Source organism: Schistocerca serialis, chromosome 2 (genome assembly GCF_023864345.2).
Source record: "Schistocerca serialis cubense isolate TAMUIC-IGC-003099 chromosome 2, iqSchSeri2.2, whole genome shotgun sequence".
NCBI lineage: Eukaryota > Metazoa > Arthropoda > Insecta > Orthoptera > Acrididae > Schistocerca > Schistocerca serialis.
In genome coordinates, this window is record NC_064639.1 from 154,474,731 (window position 1) to 154,495,237 (window position 20,507).

Sequence of the window (20,507 nt, forward strand, 5' to 3'; positions counted from 1 at the left end):
GAGATAGAATATAATGAATTCTTTGGTGACATTTCTGTATTTAGTTTGTAGTTCTTTTTACGTTCCCTTGCGAGCTCTATGTCAATTTCCCAGGTATCATGGAGTATGCCGAACAATTCTTCTGTATGCACGTAGTACAAAATAAATCTGCTGTTTTATGTTACTGGCACAGTAATTATTCTTTCTCGTCAGCTTCAATAACGTCATATCTTCTTAGCCAATGATAATCAATAATCTCTTTTCTCTGCTTTGCTTTGGACTGTTCTACGTCCTCTATTAGAGAGCAGTATGCGTCTCTGGTGGCGATTACGCCAGTATCTGCTTTTCCTTGCAGCAGAGTACTCATCGTCTCGAAACCCGCTTTCCATAACAAATGTTGGTTGCGCATTTGCATCTATGCCGACTTCGCCGAGCTAATTACTCCAGAGTGAGGTAGCCATATGAAAGCCTGCGAAAGAGTACAAGATTGCTTGACACTTCATACAGTGAGCAGGCTTATTAAAAGACAGTCGCTGAAACTTTTAAAATAAAACTGAATGAAATGTCCAATGGTCCGCTGTAGCTGTCTTTATTCAGGTCACTTACATACCAACACAACCGGTTTCGCAACTTTTGAGTTGCCTCTTCTGATGCAAATATAAGTGCTATGTCACAGATTACAAAATGCAGCAGTGTAACAATTGGTGTGGCTAGATAATGATTTGAGCACTCCTCAACTGATAAAAAAACCATCATAAAATGATAAAAATGACCACTGTCAATCATGAAACTCATGTATGTGTTAAGTCGTGAACTGCGCACATTTCGTTAAAACACGCTATGTCAGGCAACAAAACGCCCCTCACAGATGTTATTCAGTGACGTGCTGGGTCTTACAGTGAAAGAAGCTGACACGCTCGTGTGTATTTGCCACCAACATAGTAGCTGACAACATAAGCTACGAACGTCCCGTGTGTTGCCGAAGCTTGTGCTGAGGTTGCCGTGCGGATGCTAAGTTCAGTATTCGTCACCGTCTCAGTACGGACGGCAGCTATAGCACACGTTTTTGATCAATTAAGCAGAGGTGAAATCATTCACTAGCCACGCCAATTTTCACACTCCGACATTCTGTAACATATGGCATAGCACTTATTTATGCACCAGAAGATGCAATTCAAAAGTTGCGGAACTTGTTGTGTGGCTTTACGAATGACCTGAATAAACACAGCTGCAACAGACCATTGCACCTTTCATTCAGTTTTATATTAGTAGTTTTAGTATCTGTGTTAAAAAAACCGTTCATATATAACTGTTTTAGCTATGGTTGCCCCAGTTACGTGAAGGCCAAATAATTATTTTTGGCTGCTGATTTACCACATTTAAAGGAAAACGTCAGTCAGGTATATGAAAACACAGCAGTCGTCCTACTGTTGCTAATCTGACCTTCCATTTAATCCCAACCAGTCAGTTTTAAAGGTCCTATTTGTCATTTTCCGCGTTATCCTACATCCCCACTCTCCTATAAGGCCAAGCCAGTTCATCTCGGACAACGGGGCCTCTACTGTGTAGTACAGGGTAATATAATATAAACACTCAGAAACACCACAGTATTCACAATGAAACCGACTTGTCAGAAAAGAAATGTCGCAGTCTCAGAGGCGGGATCTTTTCCTAAAATCATCAGCTACCAAGTACACAGTTCACGTGACACTGAAAGCAAAAGGAGTTCGGCTTACCTCACAATGTTGCATCATCACATCGACCTTTCGTCAGAGATATCAAGCCAGTGAGCGAAATGGCCAGCCAAAGTAGCACATTTACTGTTGCTTTTGAGTACTTGCACGAAGGCCACACCTCCAGCCAAAGTGCAAAATAAACGACTAATTCGGGAATTAGTCACACTTGGGGCTTTGGCCATCACGTACACAGGGTAACTCTACTGAATCTACCTATGGGCTTTCTGGAAATCACAACGCCTTCAAATACTGCTACGTCCATGACTTTCTTGTCCTCTCGCTTGTTGTGTGCAGACTGTTATTTCTACAGAAAATACGAACAGGACCATCCTGTAGGAAATTCTGTACTGGAGTACATTTTCACTATAGGACATAGTCATCTAAATATTCAAGGAAAACGTACAAAAGTGATTTTGAAACGTACTTTTCTTGAAAAACTGGAAAACTTTTGCCTCCAGGGAAAATTTACCCAATAGAAAATTTCTTACTAAACGGTCTCGTTAATTTTTTTGTGCACCTAATAGTTTACACGAAAATCTTATTCCTAATTGTTGAAGAGTTACTAATTGCATAAATTCCATAGGTAGGGGCAGCTGAATCAAGCTGTGTACTGGTGTTACCCGAGGCCTATATAGTTGTACAAAATCCTTACTAGGTACGCCGTAACGTGTTAATTCCTCAAGCGTGCCTATGCACTATAATTTTTACCACGCTGTATGTTGGTTACTTCTTCCTAAAATCATGAAATAAATTGGTTATTTCAAAATGACGGGCTATGCAGGAGTGTGGCTGCTCTCAAGAACTCTGAACTAAAACGTGACAACTTAAGTCGAGCAGATAACATGGAAAGGTGGTGAGGCAGGAGGATTCGCTTTCCCGCCTTACAGACCCGCTCTCTCCGCGCGCAACAAAGTTGTGCCGCCGGCAGGGATGTGACGTGCCCGGGACAAAGGAGGCAGCATCCACCCCCCCTCCCCCCCTCACAGGGTGTCGCAGCCGACGCCAGAAGAGAAAGAAGGGCGCTCGGTTTCGTGTGGGGGGCGACCTGACAAGGCGGCCGGCCTTGTTATTCGGCGCCACCATTAGGCGATGTCTGCCGCTAGCGACTGCGTCGGCGACGGTGACGGCGACGGCTCACCTCGCGGCACCGGCTGACGTCAGCAACAGCAGGCTCCGCTGTCGGTGCCCATTAACACTGCCAGACGGCCTCCCGCAGCGTGAAATACTGCCGGGAAGAACCGCTCGCAGCGTACCGCAGGGGTTTGTAGTAAATAATACGTTAGTGAAAAAAATGTCTTCAGATGTACAGTAACGTCATCGCAACGTAGGGCTTTGGCAGAGACCAAATTTATGTGGCCGACGCTAAAGTTAAATGCATTTGTTTATTGCGTGATTTAATAAAACAGCCGAAAATATTAACCACCTCTTCAAAACACACCCTCGTCTGATATCACTTTTATTTATTACAGATATTATACTAAAAATAAACTTTTTCTTGTATATATATTGTTTTGAATTTAACTGCCACTTGATTCCAAAGTTCGTCCAAAACAAACCTAGTTATGATGATCTTTGCCTTTTCTTCCGACAATGCATCCTAACAAGTATTTAAGCAATAGAACTTCCGACACCCATACTTGATACTATCGAAGAAATTTGAAGCTAGATTTATCGCTGCTCTTATCGCAGCTCATCTTCTAAGTACATTCCATAGCTATGCTCTAAAGTGAACACTGCTGAGAGAATGCCTTTCGCCGTTCCTCTAGATCGTCGCATGCGTCGTTTATCGCAGCTTCAACGTGAATATACCAAAATTACCCTACAAAGCACCAACCAACGTTACATATTTTCATAGCACATTTGAAAGGCAAGACAACGTGGGAACGACGTGCGAGACAGAGAAAGCGACTCTCATTTGAGACTTTAAACGCAAACTACCTGGATGAAGTAATTTACCTTTTCGTAGCCTACGCATGCATGTTATACTATTTTGTATGCTTCTGCTGTCGCGACCTTGGCTTTTGAGAGGAGAATCGTGCCTCTTTAATATAGTCTTTCCTCTATAGTCGGAAGGAAGACTGCTCAAGCTGCTGCTCCTTTACATAGCAGCGGATTTTTCAGGAACTAATACAGGTTTCATATGATAACATCCCGCGACATAGTTGCCCCGATTTCGGCTCGTGGATACTTCAGCCATATGGAATTAACAAATTAGTGTACGGTTCCACGCCACTTCAGTTTCAGAAACTATTCCAGATTAAAGTTTCACACTGCAATGGAGATTGCACAGATATGAAATAGCCTGGCAAAGTACAACTGTATGTCAGACCGGGATTCGAAACTGGAACCTTTGTCTTAGGTGGGCAAGTTGGAAGGATGCAGATAAGTTACTCGTGGAAGTAACGCTATGAAGATTCGTGGTAGAGCTCTAACCTGTGAATCACAAAGGTCTTCGGTTCGAGCCCTACTCCGGCACAGAATTTAAATCTGCGAGGAAGTTCCGCATCAGTGAAACTTTGTTCTGGAAACAATCTTCCAGCCTGGTGCTAAACCTTGTGCCTAAAATGTCCTTTCTTCCAACAGTGATAGTCCTGCAAATTTCGCAGGAGACCTGTGAAGTTTGGAAGGTAAATGAGCTACTGGCGGACGTATGCTTTGAGTACAGTTCATAACTCATGTTAGGGTACCTCAGTCGTTAGAGCATTTGCCCGCAAAAGACAAAGTACACTGGTTCGAGAGTCAGTTCGGAACACAGTTTTAATTTCCCAGCATGATTTACAAAAAATAGTAATTTTCACTGCGAGCCTGCACCGGTAGTTGCGCCATTGTTGAAACAAAACTCCGTCCGACCAGCCCTCGGAATGCCCAATGGTGCCGACCGACCGCCCTGTCCTCCTTAGCGCTCAGGCGACACTGGATGCGGATACGGAGGGGGCATGTATTCACCACACTGGCCTCCCGACCGTTGTCAGCTTTTGTAACCAAAGCCTCTACTGCTCAGTCAAGTAGCTCCTCAATTGGTCTCACAAGGGCCGAGTGCAGCCGGCTCTCGGCAGACCCAGGCGGATACCCATCCAAGGGTTGGCCAAGCCTGGCAGCGCCTCACTTGGGTGAGCTGACGGAAACAGGTGAGACCACTGAGGCAAGACCGTTGGCGCACCATTATTAAGTGACACCTAAAATACACCCATGGTCTCGGGGAAGCTACTCTAATAATAAAAACGTCTTGGATCCAAGGCTGAAGTCCAGAAAGTGCTTAACATTTGCATAAAAATCATCGACAATGGCTGCTGGGAACCTACGCTATGGAATCACACTCGTTCTGCCAATGGCTAAAGGATATGTGGCCTGTATTAAAAAAAGTTTTACGATGATCTCTTTATTTGGCGAAAGATTCCGGATTGTTCTTCCATTAGGATCTTTGCGAGTCGACTGCCAACTGTGGGATAAGCCTTATAAAAAGACTGAACAACCAAGGTTAGGGTGGTATACAGGGAATCGGAGTAGGGAAGCTAGAAAATCTGAAAAGAAAAACACAAAGAATCATTTTCGACATTATGGTGGGCCGGTGAAGTCAAATGCGAAGAAGATAAATATTTCTGCTTAGACGAATATAGGATAACAGAAACAGCTGTATAAAAGGGTATAACGGGAGTTGGATTCAATATGTAGGCCTATATCAAGATAGAGCAGACATAGAACAGTTCAATAATAGGGCTGTTAGCAACACATTCGACAGTAAAGCAACTCCAGCAACAACATTCAAGGCATACAACCAGAATAAGAAGATACAGAGACATTAGTATATGCGGATATTAATTGTGTAGTTAAATATGTATGGAGAGATGGTAATCTAATAAACGTGCGGGACTAAAATGAGACAGGGGAAACACCAGTTCTACAGTAAATTTCAGCAAGTAATAGCGAAACACTGTTCAGAAATCACAAGAGGAAAAAGCATTCTTGGAAAAGACCGGGAGGCTGGAAGATTCCACCTACAACGTGATCGGACCGAGATTCTGAAATCAGGCACTTCTTTGTAAGGTGTACCCAGGAGCAGATACATGTTCGGTGAACAATTTAGTAATGATAAATGGTTAAGGAATCGTCAGGAAAAATGAAAGTGGAACGAAATGGGGCACTGAAGTACTGAGCACTGATGAGATCCGTTTGAAGTTCTATAAGACTGTAAATACTGCGATAATTAATACATTAGGCATTACAGTTGAAAAGCAATGAAATCTCTAAAAAGGCCGGTCTCAGATCTGCCCACAGACAAATATTTGTATCCAGAAGGTTACTGCTAAGAAACAATGAGTAAAAGAAGAAGTACTTCAATTAATCGCCGAAAGAAGAAGTGAGAAACTTTTTAGGAAGAGATAGGGGCTTGAGATCATTCTTCGTAATCAATGCCTGCTACTATCATTCGTGATTTATATAATAAAACACGTAAAAAAAGCAAATACAGGAATACCGCAACATAAGTCGTTTGGGAATAGAATAAACAGGAAGTGCATTAGAAGCTAAGATAGAATAGCTGCAGGAAAAATGTGACGAAATGTGGCCAGAAATGGTCGTCCGATAAACAGATTCAGTATACAGGAAAGCCTAAACAAACATGGATGGAATCAAAAGCAAAATTGGCAACATGAAGAGTACAGCAAGAATTCCCCTGTTAAAGGTAGAGGAGAGGGTAGATGGTGGAAGGCATATCGATGATAAGAATCGCTGAAGACGTTGTTATTATCTTTGAATGTAAATACGAATGATAGGACTTGCTGAATAGAGTCAACAGTCTAATAAGCACCGAATATGGATTAAGAGTAAAAAGAAAAAGAAGAAATTAATGAGAAATACAAAAAATGAGATTAGTGATGAAGTTAGCATCAAAACTGATGAAAACTACGTAGGCAGAGTAAGGGAACTTTGGCATCTAGGAAGAAAAATAAAGGAGCAGGGAAGACGTAAGTAACAACCTCTAACCGGAATAGATAGCATTCGTGACCAAAAGAAGTGTACTAGTATCAAGGTTCGGCATTAATATGAGGAAGAAATTTCTGAGAATTACGACTTGAGCAGAGCGCTTTATGAAAGTGAATCATGAACTATAGAGAAAGCTATGATAAAGATGAGTCGATCGCTTTCAGATGTGGTGTTACGGGGTGTTGAGCATCAGGTGGATTGATGAGATAAGTAGGAGGTTGTGTGCAGAGTCGTCGAGGGTAAAAATATGTGGAAAACTGGAAGAGAAGAGAATCGAAGGATTTGAGGTTTGGTGCTATAGACGAATGTTGATAATTAGGTGGACTGGTAAGGTAAGGAATGAGGAGGTTCTGCACGGATTCGGAGAGGAAAAGAATATGTAGAAATCAGTGACGAGGAGAAGGGACAGGATGATAGGACATCTGTCAAGACATCAGGGAATGATTTCCATGGAACTAGAAGTACCGTAGAAGGCGAAAACTGTAGAGCAAGGCTGATATTGCAATACATCTAGCAAATAAATGAGGACATAGGTTGCAAGTGGTATTATGTTATGAAGCGGTTGGCACAGGATAGGAATTCGTGGCAGGCCACATCAAACCAGTCAGAAGACTGAGGACCCAAGAAAAGATTGACGGGAAGAAGGAAGAAGATGACATCATTGTGACAAGACATTAGAAATTAACTTCCATGGTACTAGTGGGGGCTGTAGTGGTTAAAAGCAGTAAGAGAAGGTCAAGACTGGAATACATCCAACGAATACCCGAGCACGTTGTGCGTAAGTCCTGCAGAGGTTGACACCAGCGAGTGATTCGTCGCAAGCCGAGTCAAACCAGCCATATGGCTGATGAAGCAGACAAAGAAAGCGGGGAAGGACGTGATGGCTGGGGTATAGAAATTGAGAGTACAATTAGGTAGGAAGAGGTCTCGTTATTGTAGGAGTAGTTTACAGTTGATAACATGAAAGGCTCTCTCAGATTATTGAAGAGTCTGAAAGGAGGAGGGCATTACAGTCGCCATGAGATACCAAGTGAAGTGCTTGGAGGTGAAAAGAAGATGGAATGTTTTATTGTAGAGTTGGAAGCATGTCACAGTTATGAAATATACAAAATAAATTAAATGTTGTGACGCACATTTATATCAGCTGTGAATTCCGACACAATGAAAGTAAGAATTTTCGTTGTAATTTGTGTGTTCCTGATTGAGGCTCAATGATTATCAATTATAGACGAGACTTGTAAGCTCTAGTGAGCATTTGTGATGACTGTTAGATAATACTGGTGTGTATCTGTTAATACAGTTCAATCCGATTTGCCTCAACTGTTAAACTGTCACATCAACATTTCAGCCTCATAAGATGAGCCAGAATATGCCATTCTGTCGACTGTAGCGTGTATGGAAGCATTATTTTCTCTGGTGCCAACGACATAACATTGTACATCTAGTGGAGTTTCTGTTTGTTCACGCATATTCTTCTCATATGTTTAAAATAAAGCATGATCTTTGCCACTTGGATTACAATGTTCATTGTATTTTTTTGGTCTCTTTAGTTATTTGAGTGGGGTTATGTTGACTGGAAGCCCACTACACCCCGGTAGTCCATAAAGTTCATAGCATATACACTCAGTGAAAGCTTTCATCTTCACAGCATAACACAAGGAATGCATCTAACCTATGTCATGCTGCATAAAGAGGAATCATGAAAATGGAAGCGAAATACAAAATGTGAATTAAATGTATAGAAAACTAACTGAGAGCTAAATACGTTAGGTTCATACAAAACTAAATTTCCTGAAATTCACATCATATAAAAAAGAATAAATAGTTATGCCTTAAAAAAAGTTTTTGTGTCCAAGATCGCATTCACAATTGTTTTGTATTGACCGGTTTCGACACGGAAGTCTGTAAACTTCAGATATTAAATTTTTGTTTTTCTTTTGTACAAGACGTACCATCATGTGTTCACTACTCACGCCACGTTAACATTTTAGAGGAGAGTATTTTGCACATTCCAGGCATATTTGTACAAAATAAAATTGCAGACATGTTAGTCGCAAGTATAGATATGTTGTTGTGGTCTTCATGCCTATGATTGGTCTGATGCAGCTCTCCATGTTACATTATTCTGTGCAAGCCTCTTCATGTACGAATAACTCCAACAACCTACGTCTCTCTGAATCTGCTTACTGTATTCATCTTTTGGTCTCCCTCTACGATTTTTATCCCCCACACCTCCCTCCAATACTAGATTGGGTGACCCCTTGACGTCTTAGAATGCGTCCAGTCAATCCATTCCGTATTTTAGTGAAGCTGTATCATAAATCTCTTAACTCCCCAATTCTATTCTGTGCCTCCTCATTAGTTTCGTGGCCTGTCCATCTAATCTTCAGCATTTCAACAGCTTCTGTTCTCCTTTTGTCAAAACTGTTTATCGTCGATGCCTCACTTCCATACGTCACTACACTCCATACACACATTTTCAGGAAAGACCGCCTAACACTTAAAGTTTACATTTATTTATTAACATTATAGAGTGACCCACCATCTTGGTAAATATAGTGGATCGTTTGCTGCTACAACCTGGACAATTTTCAGAATTTTAGTACTCCTCTTGTTTTAATATAATTAAGTTGTTACTTAAAGAAGGAAAACAAAACAAAAAACACAAGATGGGTAAAGTACAATTGAGAAAAAATTATTATGTTATGAAGAAGAAAATAGGTGGGAGGGCTTCGGTAAGCACTTCGAGCCCATCTCAAACGAATTGGCATTTTTTTCTCCTACTAAAACTTCTACTATATGTATGCATGTTGTGATATCAACTCTACGTGATTTGTATATAAGTTATGACACTACTGTGTATTGCTACTGTTACGCCCTCCACGTAACCCTCCTAAGCGAGAGAGGAGACTCGGGAGGTGACCTCGAGGCTCGTCTCACGGAAGGGTGCTTCTTATCTACGACGTGCGCTTCTGTTTGTGTGTTTACTTCTTATTATACTGAATATCTACGGTTACGCGCAATTTTTACAAAATTCACATTTTTTTTCAGTTTACATCTTATACATTTCACAAATTACACATTTAGATATTTGAGAATAATGATCCAAAGAACTAAATAAATATACATTTTACTTGTGGAAACACGAAAATTCGATGTTTTGTTTCTACTAGTAACTTATTTCTAAATTTCATGGTTTTATTACTAGTAGTATTTTGCAGTCACATAATATGCTACTATATTGTATATGTACGAGTATCTGGTGATATTGGAGTGTTAATGTCATAATCTTTGTCTGTATGTGCATCTGTTTCCATATCAGTGTTTCAATCTCCGTTGTCCTATGAATCATGTTGTGCTGTAGAGTGTGTTTCTGGTTGTGATCTTGTATATGGTCATTGCTCCTCATAAGTCTTGGGTAGCGCTCTTGATATTTCATCAGTGATGTCGTTAAGAATGTTCCAGTTATCCGGGTATCTGAAAGCTTGCCCTTTGTCTTCGATTTCTGACGTGTGTGTGTGTGTGTGTGTGTGTGTGTGTGCCACATTTTAGTGATATGTGTTCGGTGGATCCATGTTGCCCGCATTCGCACATATCACTTTGGCTAAGGCCAAAGCGGTGCAGGTGTGTAGGGTAAGGGCCATGACCTGTCAGTAAGTGTACCACACCGCGACTTGGGTCAACGTGTCTGAGCCTCAACAGTTGCCAGATGTTCGGGAAGAAGGAGAAGACACGACGGCCCTTATCGGATGTTTCCCATTCTTTTTGCCATGCCTCAATCTTCCAAAGATATAATTGACGTTTTTCTGTGATATACTCCCCTGTTATATACCTTATCCAGTCTTCCCTTTTTGAGCTGGTATGGTGCTGCTCTACGTCTAATGTTTATGTCAATAGTGTATGTTGCAAGTACTGAGTATAGGGGTTCCACAGACTTGGTGCCAAATGCCCTCATCATTCTGAGCAATACACGTCTCACAATGGTTTTTTGGGTTGTGGGTGACAGTAGACGTGCCCAGGCACTTGCCGTGAAACATATTATAGATTCATTCGCAGTGTCTGCAATGGTAGTTTGTAGTGACTTGTGTTTCGTGTGGTGAGTTTGTGCATTAGACTTTGTAACCATCCCCCTTCTTCCTTCTGTTGTCCAATTAATTAATAAGCAAATGCTTTTATTAAGGTTTGAGAATAGAAGATTACAATTACCTTTACAGTTTACCTAGCTTGTCATGTTGATATGGCTATAGTTATTCTTGTCTAGGTGTCTGCTTCTAGAAGGTGAAAATCTAACATCATGTCCTTACGGCTGGTTTGAACTAAATAAACTGGAAGGTTGCTGTTGCAGAATTTTGTACGTAAATGCGTTTTCCACTGATTTTCTCACAATTTAGTATATCATACATTACACTAATTTTTCACACTACCAAAGCCGAAATAATATTGTTCGCAACTATTACACAAAAATACGTCCGATCACATCAGAGGCAATATTACAACTCCCCTACTCTGCAGAAGTAACAATAGTCCAAAGGGTTTACAATTTTTCTTAACAAATGAATTACTAGTGATTTTGTTATATTATTAATTAAAATTTTTATTTCATACATAAACCCAGAAATAAACAAAGTAAACAGTAGAGGATTGCGTAATCAATAATAGAAATTTTAAGTGAGCAAATAATTCGTAATTTCAAATGTTTCTAAAAAAAATTAACTGTACATTCAGAATAGTACTTATTGATTAGAACATCGAAACTAAAATATTTTGTAAAATAGTTTCTTTTCATAAATTTTAGCTTGAAATATAACATACTGTGTATAAAATTAGCAACTGTGATAATACTGGCCTGTCCAAAATTCCAAAAAAAGTAATGCTGTTGTCGACAACTACCGTCGACGAAAAATAATACTAGAGGAGAATGTCCCGTTACAACTTGAAGCCATTTCAGCTGTGAGTCATATGTGCTCGTTGAGTCTCAGTCGTCCATCAACGTGTATCCCAAGGTACCTTGTTGTTATTTTCTTTCTTATGCTAGTGTGGTTCAGCCTAATGCCGGCGTTTCTCTGCAAGACCCCTTTGATCAGTAGATATACTGTCTTATTTGGCTCAGTTGTGAGCTTGTTTTGGCTGCACCAGTCACTTATTTATATAAAGACTTGTATAGCCTTGCTTACGAGTTGCATTCACAATTTACAGTTAATACTTCTAGCAAGTCGTCAGCATAGGCTACTATATCTTTCACCCTATCATCTTAGTGCAGATTGTTTAGGACTGATTCTATGGCAATATCCCAGAAAACTGGTCCACAGAGTGAACCTTGTGGGCACCCTTTTGCTATTTCCTTGATAATCTTTTGGCTTCCTACAATTGCACTACCCTATCATTGCAGTAGTCGAGTAAACTATTGTATAAGGCTGTAGCTGTCTGCATCCCTCGTAACCTTGCGAACAAGGCAGGACTCTAGAGATTGTCGAAGATGGCTACTATATCTATTGCTACGCTACTGCATATTTTCCTTGTGTGTTCTGTACTATTTCCAGCAATTAACTGCATCGTCTATAGAGCTTTTCGGTCTAAAACCATACTGATGTTGACGAAGGCCGAAAAGCGTCCTGTGTTAGTCGATTACATAAGAACCTCTCCTGCACCTTAGCCAAAGTGTTCAAGAGGCAGATGTGCCTGTAGGTCATTGGGTCTGTTGGGCCCCGATCCTCTGATTTTTTGATGATTACTACGTTCGCTGTTTTCCGCATGGCAGGAACTCTACCTTGCAGCAGTACTTCATTCAGTAACTGTTAGAAAAGGGATGACCTGTGCAACAGTATTTTTTATTGTTTCTGAGAGTGTGTCATCCGGACTGGGAGACTTCTTCTCCTTTGATCGTTTTATTGCTAGTGCTACTTTTTCTTCGTCAAATGGGACAGTTACGGGGCCACTTATGTAGTGTCCTCTATTTGCCCATGTAAGTCTGTGTGACGTTGCTTGTAGAACAATTTTCACAAAACTGTTCCAGTGATCCTACCTGGTCTTGTATAACTTGTTTTTATATTTTTGCTTTGGATCACGGTAAATTTCCAATTTTACCGCCCTCTCTTGTGCTGTTTTTTGCTTTTTGTTAATGTTTCCTTTTGTCTCTAGCTTCTTTCCTTAGTTTTGTTAACTCAGTGGACCAGCGGAGTTTCTGTTTCGGTAGACAGCCGGTCTTTGGGGTAGCTAATTGTTGTGCTGTTTGAAGCAGGTCCGTCAATAAGTGACCTTTATCGTCTACGCTACATGTACAGAAAATTTTTCAACCACGTCCCTTAATTTTGGCAGTCAGGCTTGCTCAGAAGAACTTGTTGCTTTCGTTAATGTGAAGTTTATGTGTTCGCATTTGTGTATTTGTTTGTGTGGATGAGTATGTCGTTATGGTCACCGTGTGTGGCATTTTGTAGTACTTCCCATTTGTAGGTTTATATTGTTGGCTTCGCATTTGGTACTGAAGTGTCAATATTGCTGGATCCTGCTGCATTGTTGCATTATATAGGTTTTTGTGCAGCTTTTTTTTAGAACAAAGAGGTTGCGTTCATTTATTATACTTTGTCCCCTGTTGTCCGTTCTGTCTGCATGCTATAGAGTCGCCTGTGCATTGACGTCATGAAGTATGAGTATCTCCCTAGAAAAGTGCGCTATATCTCTTATTTGGTCATGAATGTATGTGAACACTACGCATGCATTTAGTGATAATCCGAGGTCATCGTCCATGCCTAATTTCAACTGTGACTACATGTTCAGAAAAAACGCGTGTTATTTCTGTGAGTGTGTAATTGGTTCAAATGGCTCTGAGCACTATGGGACTTAACAGCTGTGGTCATCAGTCCCCTAGAACTTAGAACTACTTAAACCTAACTAACCCAAGGACATCACACACATCCATGCCCGAGGCAGGATTCGAACCTGCGACCGTAGTAGTCCCGCGGTTCCGGACTGCGCGCCTAGAACCGCGGTGTGTAATTAATCTTCGCTATTACAATTGCTGTCTTGGAATTTTGGGTCCCGGTAATTGTTATGAAATGGTTGGGGAGGTCTGTAAATCTGCATATATGACTCTTAGAGACAGATTATATCCCCTTGTACTTCTTTGACAAGTCTACCCAGTTCCACACTCCAACCAATGTTCTCCTATTACAGTTTGGTTGTAAGATTTTCGCAGCGGGGCAGGGGTGGTGGAGGGGGGTATCTAGTAAAGGCATAGCACTTAGGTGTTGTCTGTTTAGAGTAGTATTAAACGCGCCCATGAGCCCTGACGAAGTACTCATAAACTTTACCTGCGTTTAAACCCTCACATCCTCTTGCGCGTCTTTGTCCTAAGAGTCTGCAGAGCTCATTATGATCGGTTGGCAGGTTCTCTGTCCTATGCATCATTCTGTCGGTCTGCTCTGTTGTAGAGAAACAGATATTTCCTTCAAAGTCGTATTCGATGTTACGAAATTTCTGTTCTTCAGAAATGCTTTTCTTGTCATTTCCAGTCAACATATCATATCCTGTCTACTTCTGCCATCATTAGTTATTTTGCTGCACGAACAGCGAAACTCATCTACTGCTTTAAGTGTCTCGTTTCCTAATCTAATTCGCTCAGCATCACGTGATTTAATTAGACTACATCCCATTATCCATGTTTCACCTTTATTGCTGTTCACCTCACATCCTCCTTTCAAGACACTGTCCACTCCGTTCAGTTGTTCTTCCAAGTTGTTTGATGTTTCAGACAGAGTTACAGTGTTTCCGGCAAACCTCAACATTTTTATTTCCTCTCCCTTTAATTCTTATTCCAAATTTTTCTATGATTTTCCTTACTGCTGACTCGGTGTCCAGACTGAATAACATCGGGGAACGCTACAACCCTCTCACTTCCTTCTCTACCGGTGCCTCCATTTCATGCTCCACACGCTTAGAACTGCCGTCTGGTTTCTCTACAAGCTGTAAAACGTTGTAAATAGCCTTTCACTCCCTGCTTTCTACCTCTGGTACCTTCAGAATTTCAAAGAGAGTATGCTAGTCAACATTATCAAAAGCTTTCTCTGCCATCGCTACAAACCTATCTTCTAAGAGAATTCTCTAGCATCGTGTTACTCTACGTTTCTCCGGAATCGAAACTAATCTTCCTCGAGATCGGCATCCGCTAGTTTTTCTACTCTTCTGTGAATAATTGGTGTAATAATGAGAGTATGGCATTGATGGTCGGGGACCCCTCACGGGGCGGTTCGGCCCCCGCTCCACAAGTTCTTTAACACCACTACGGCGATTTGCGAGTGAATGAGGATGAAATAATGATGAAAGACACACAACACCCAGTCATCTCTAGGCAGAGAAAATCCCCGACCCCGCCGGGAATCGAACCCGAAACATCGTGTGCGGGAAGCGAGAACGCTACCGCAAGACAACGAGCCGCGGACAATAATTGATGTTATTATTTTGCAACCATGACTTTTTGAACTGACAGTTGAGAAATATTCACACCTGTCTACACCTGCTTTCTTTGGAATTGGAATTGTTGTATTCTTCCTGAAGGCTGAGGGCATTTCGCCTGTCTCATCTACCTTGCACACCAGATAGAACTGTTTTGTCATGATTGACTCTCAAAAGGCTGTCAGTATTTATGACGGAATGTCGCTTACTCCCAGGGACTGGTTTCGACTTAGGTCTTTCAGTGCTCTGTCAAATTCTTCTCGCAGTATCGTGTCTCCCACATTTCCTTCAACTCATCCTCTTCTGTTTTTGTAATACTTTCTGCAAATTCATCTTCATTGTATTGATCCTCTACATAATTCATCTACCTTTCAGCTTTCCCTTCTTTGCTTAGGACCGGTTTTCCATCTGATCTCTTGATGATCATACAGTTGCGTCTGTTTTCTTCAAAGGCCTCTTTTAATCTTCTGTAAGCGGAATCTGTATTTCCCCTAGTGACATATGTTCCTAAATCCTTGGATACGTTTTCTAGTCATTCCTGCGCAGGCATTTTTTACTCCCTGTCAGTCTCATTTTTCAGACATTTGTATGCCATGTCGCCTGCTTCATTTACTGCATGTTTCTATTTTCTCCTTTCATCAATTAAATTCAATATCTCCCTTGTTATCCCAGGTTTTCTACTTGCCTCGTCTTTTTACGTATTTGATCCTCTGCTACTTTCAGTATTTCATCCCTCGAAACTACCCATTCACCTTCAGCTGTATTTCTTTCCCCTGTTCATGTAGTCTACGTTAGTGGGACAGCTTGCGTGCCTCCTCGATACAGATGTCGTTCCGTAGGTGCAACTACAACGGAGGGATATCCATTGAGAGGTCAAAGGAACGTTTGGTTCCTGAAGAGGTTCAGCAGCTTCTGAGTAGTTGTCGAGAAACGGTCCGGATTATTGATCTAGCCTTGTACACGTCCGAAACGGCATTGCTCTGCTAGTACTGTGAATGGCTGAAATAAGTGGAAACTAGAACCGTAATTTTTCTCAGGGGCACGCGGCTCTATTATATTGTTTCATAATAATGGCATCCTCTTGGATAAAATATTCGGATCTCAGGGTGGGCATTACTCAGGAGGGCGTTGGCATCAGTGGAAACAGAAATGGTATTCTATGGATAAGAGCGTGGAATTTTAATCCCTCAATAGGGCGAGTAAGTTGGAAATTTAAGAAGGGAAATGGATAGGTTAAAGCTAGATAACGTGCGTATTAATGAAGGTCGGTGGCTGGTGGAATGGATTTTTGATCAGGAGAAAACAGGGTTATATAGGAAAAAACCTAATAGGGGCACTGCAGAAGTTGGTTTCATAATGAATAAGAAAACAGGAGTGCCGATAAGCTACTACGAACAGCATAGTGAACGCAAGATAGACACGATGTCCACACCAACCAAAGTAGTGCAAGTTTATATGCCAACTAGCTCCACTGATGATGAAGAGATTGAATAAATGTGTGATGAAATAAAAGAAATGTAATATTGACGCGTGTGTCTAATTTGGTAGTAAGAATAGGAATCGAAGGTAAAATATTAGATGAATAGGGACTGGGGGAAAGGAATGAAAGAGGTAGCCGCCTATACAGTTTTTCACAGAGCACAGTTTGATTTAAGAATCTAAAAGTAGGTTGTACACCTGAAGATATCAGATTGATTATACAGTATAATAGTAAGAAGGCGATTTTAAGTTGTAAGACATTTCCACGGGCAGTTGTGGACTTTGACGACATTAGCAAACATTTTCTTCATTCATAAAAAAACAAAACGACACACACACATTACACATCTTCAGAAAAGAAACAGCCACAGACACAAAAAATCATTCCACATTTAACCAGCCCCACAAGCAGAAACTTGCAGCACTAAGACATGTGTTACAGAGATTAAACAGAATCCCACTCAACAAGAGAAACTATGAAAAAGAGATGAGTACAATCATACCAATAGCTAGAAACAATGGGTGTGACACACATGTAGTACACAGGCTCAATCAAAAGATGAAAATACAAATACGAAACAATTACAGCATTTCCAGAATAAAAGAGAACTCACAAGCTGCAAACTTACAAACACACTCAATGAACACACACAATGGCAACACCACACAGAAAAGAGCCAGATGGTACACCATGACGTACACACATAAATTAACACACAGATTTACAAACATCCTAAAGAGACAGGGCTTCCAAATAGCATACAAGTTTGGGCAAACCCTCCAGTCACACCTAAGCCAACCATCAACCAGGAGGGACAAATTTCAACAATCAGGAACATATAAACTTGAATATCGAAGTTGTGATGCAGTCTACATAGGCATGACATGCAGGAATTTTAAAGCACGATACAAAGAACACATCAGGTATTGGAAGTACGAAACAAACCATTTCACATTTGCAGAACATTTAAAACACCATAACCACCATTCTACAAACATGGAACAAGAAATGAAAAGAATGAGAATAAGCCACCATGACAAACGTCTTATACAAATGCAAAAAAACTTCCACATTCAGAAAGCCATCGCTGAAAAGAAACATGTGATAAATGAACAAACACACATCAGCACAGGCTACTACAATTAATAAAAGAAATTATAATATAAAAATAGTCCCTTACACAACCAAGAAAAGAATACTCCCCTCCTCCCTTCGCTTTCTGTACACACACACAAAGAAAATATGTATACACAAACAGATCACACATACTTGAGTAATTACACTCGAAAGTTGGCAGTAACATACGATCTTTGGCAATAACATCAGACAGTCAGCAACACAAACCAAAACAGTGCATCAAAACAAGAAAGAGTAACAGCACCAAAAATGAGGGCGAGCGTAATATGTAGAAAATCGTCCACGCAACCTGTAAGTACAGTTCAAAATATTAGTACATAATAGCAGAAACCAACCACTAGAACTCTTTATAACCTATAGGTACATGGCCAAATTCTAAAGTAATAGGAAAAAAAGTACATATTCCCGGCCACTGAAGATGCCTTGCAGCAAAAAAGGCGAAACGCGTACGGCACGAAAAATTGTGTTTTATTCAGTGGTAGTCAGACGGTGCATAAAGTAATAATTATCAGTTGGTCTATACGGTAAAATGCTTGCAGACTTTTCTCTTTCAACGATGACAGATACTTCCTTGCATTAATGCACGGTTAAAGAAACACGAATGAAGATGAAGAACTAACGTTCTGAATTCTTCCCCAGCAACCTCGACAGCTGTTCATCCAGTCCACAGCTCATTACACGGTGATTCGCTAAACACGTTAAATTCCAATTTTCCTTGAATGTCTTCAGATTTAAAAATACAATTTTTGACCATGGTTCATACATTTGAAACTTTTTTGGAATCTATTTTACATTTAGGCTGTTTTTCTTTCTGTAGAAATACTGAGGCAAGTGCGGATTTTTGGAATGTAGATGCATTTCATGAAAAGTGAGCTATTATCTATTGAAGCAGTAAATTTCAGAAAAGATATGGGGAATTTACTATTACTACAAGGGCATGAATCGTTTAAAGAAACAGTTGCTTCCATATTTCGGTGGAGAGAAACAACCAATCTTTTGCCAAAACTTTTTTATTGATGTTTGCGAGAAACTATGTATATTATCCAGTATTATGAAGAGGAGCGAATGCTTGACGCTTCATAGGAGTTGACTTAACGGACATTGGTTTCATGCCGCATCGTTATGAAACTAAAGATACGCCGTTAATTTGGTTTATCTTTGTAAACCGTTATCATCCTCTATCGTACCATTTGGCCCTGAAACGTAACCGAGGCCATGAACAGGGGGTAATCCCTCACAGCCTTCGGCCGCATCCTCCCCTCCATCCCACAGTTTCACAATAACTACCGCCGGTTCGCTCCCGCTCTCGACGTATCCACAACGCGGAGATTATTCGAAGTTTGCTTGTTTGCAGTGCAAACTTCCGCTAAGACACACAATAGCCTCGTCCTTAGATCAATATCATGTTCCCAAGTCAAATATTAGTACGAAGATTTTACAGCCTGTAACAAGCGATTGACGCCGAACTCCAGGGCTTTTGCTACGAGCATCCGCCGGTAATCCCTTTGACAACGAGGCACCAGGAAGTCGACGAGTGTCGTGGGGGAACTTTTCCCGAAGTTCACAGACTCGCTTTGACAAAGTTTGATTGAGAATTCTGTTACGCTTCTGTACTGGCGGTGAACAGCCAGATACGACACGTAATGGCTGGGCTGTTACGTTCATCCTGAAAACAGTAATACACTACTGGCCATTAAAATTGCTACACCACGAAGATGACGTGCTACAGACGCGAAATTTAACCGTCAGGAAGAAGATGCTGTGATATGCAAATAATTACCTTTTCAGAGCATTCACACCATGGAGGTAAGAATAAGGGGAGATGGCGCTACGTATCCCAGCCGTACTACGTTTTGAAGCAATGGGGGCGTGGCTCGCTGCCATGACACTCTGACCAAAACATTGACAGTGTGCTATATCGCTGCGTGTATTACAGTCGCTAATTGCACCATATACGCATGTAACGTCATCAAATTGGTTGTTTCAAAGTTTTTGTTTAAAATAAAATCTCGCAAAGGCGAAATTCCGCGTTTCTTCGGATTAAAAATAGTTTTTAATGTAATATTACGAATAGCTATCCTTCAATGTAACCGATACAATTTTGTTAATTCAGTAATAAACGTGTATCACAAACTAAATAATAGAAACTGAAAACTAAGTTAGCTATACCCTTCCTCCAAAGCCCCATAAATACATCTTGTTTGTAATACGTACTGGCACATTTCAGTTACGTTACACTACTGGGAAACACTGTTCATTACCACCAATATTTACTGAAATACGGTACACAGAATGGCAAATCTACACAGTGTCCTGTTTAGGCCTACACTTTACGCCAGTTAATGTAGTGTTAGCTTTTAATTTGGTACATGATGAAGACAAAGTGAGTTACTCAACACTTCGATTATCGGCGATACGTACGTATTATACTGAAACGTGAACTTGAAAACTAAGAATTTAATTCTTTGAATCAACATACATTTTGCAAATATTTTGGGTGTGTAGGGAAAACTGATGCTACAACAATTTCTCGGAGTCTTACTGTTGAAAGGGAAGTTCGGTCTATGTCCTCTTCTCGGAAATGCTGAGAACATAAAGAGCTCCATTTAGACGCACGCCAATTCTTCCTCCTCACGGTATTCTCCCACAGAGCTTTCCGACTTTCATTTTTAGGAAATCTAAAATCATACAGGAGAAAAACACGCTATAGTACAAGTACCGCTGTAGCACACGTTCATTCACAA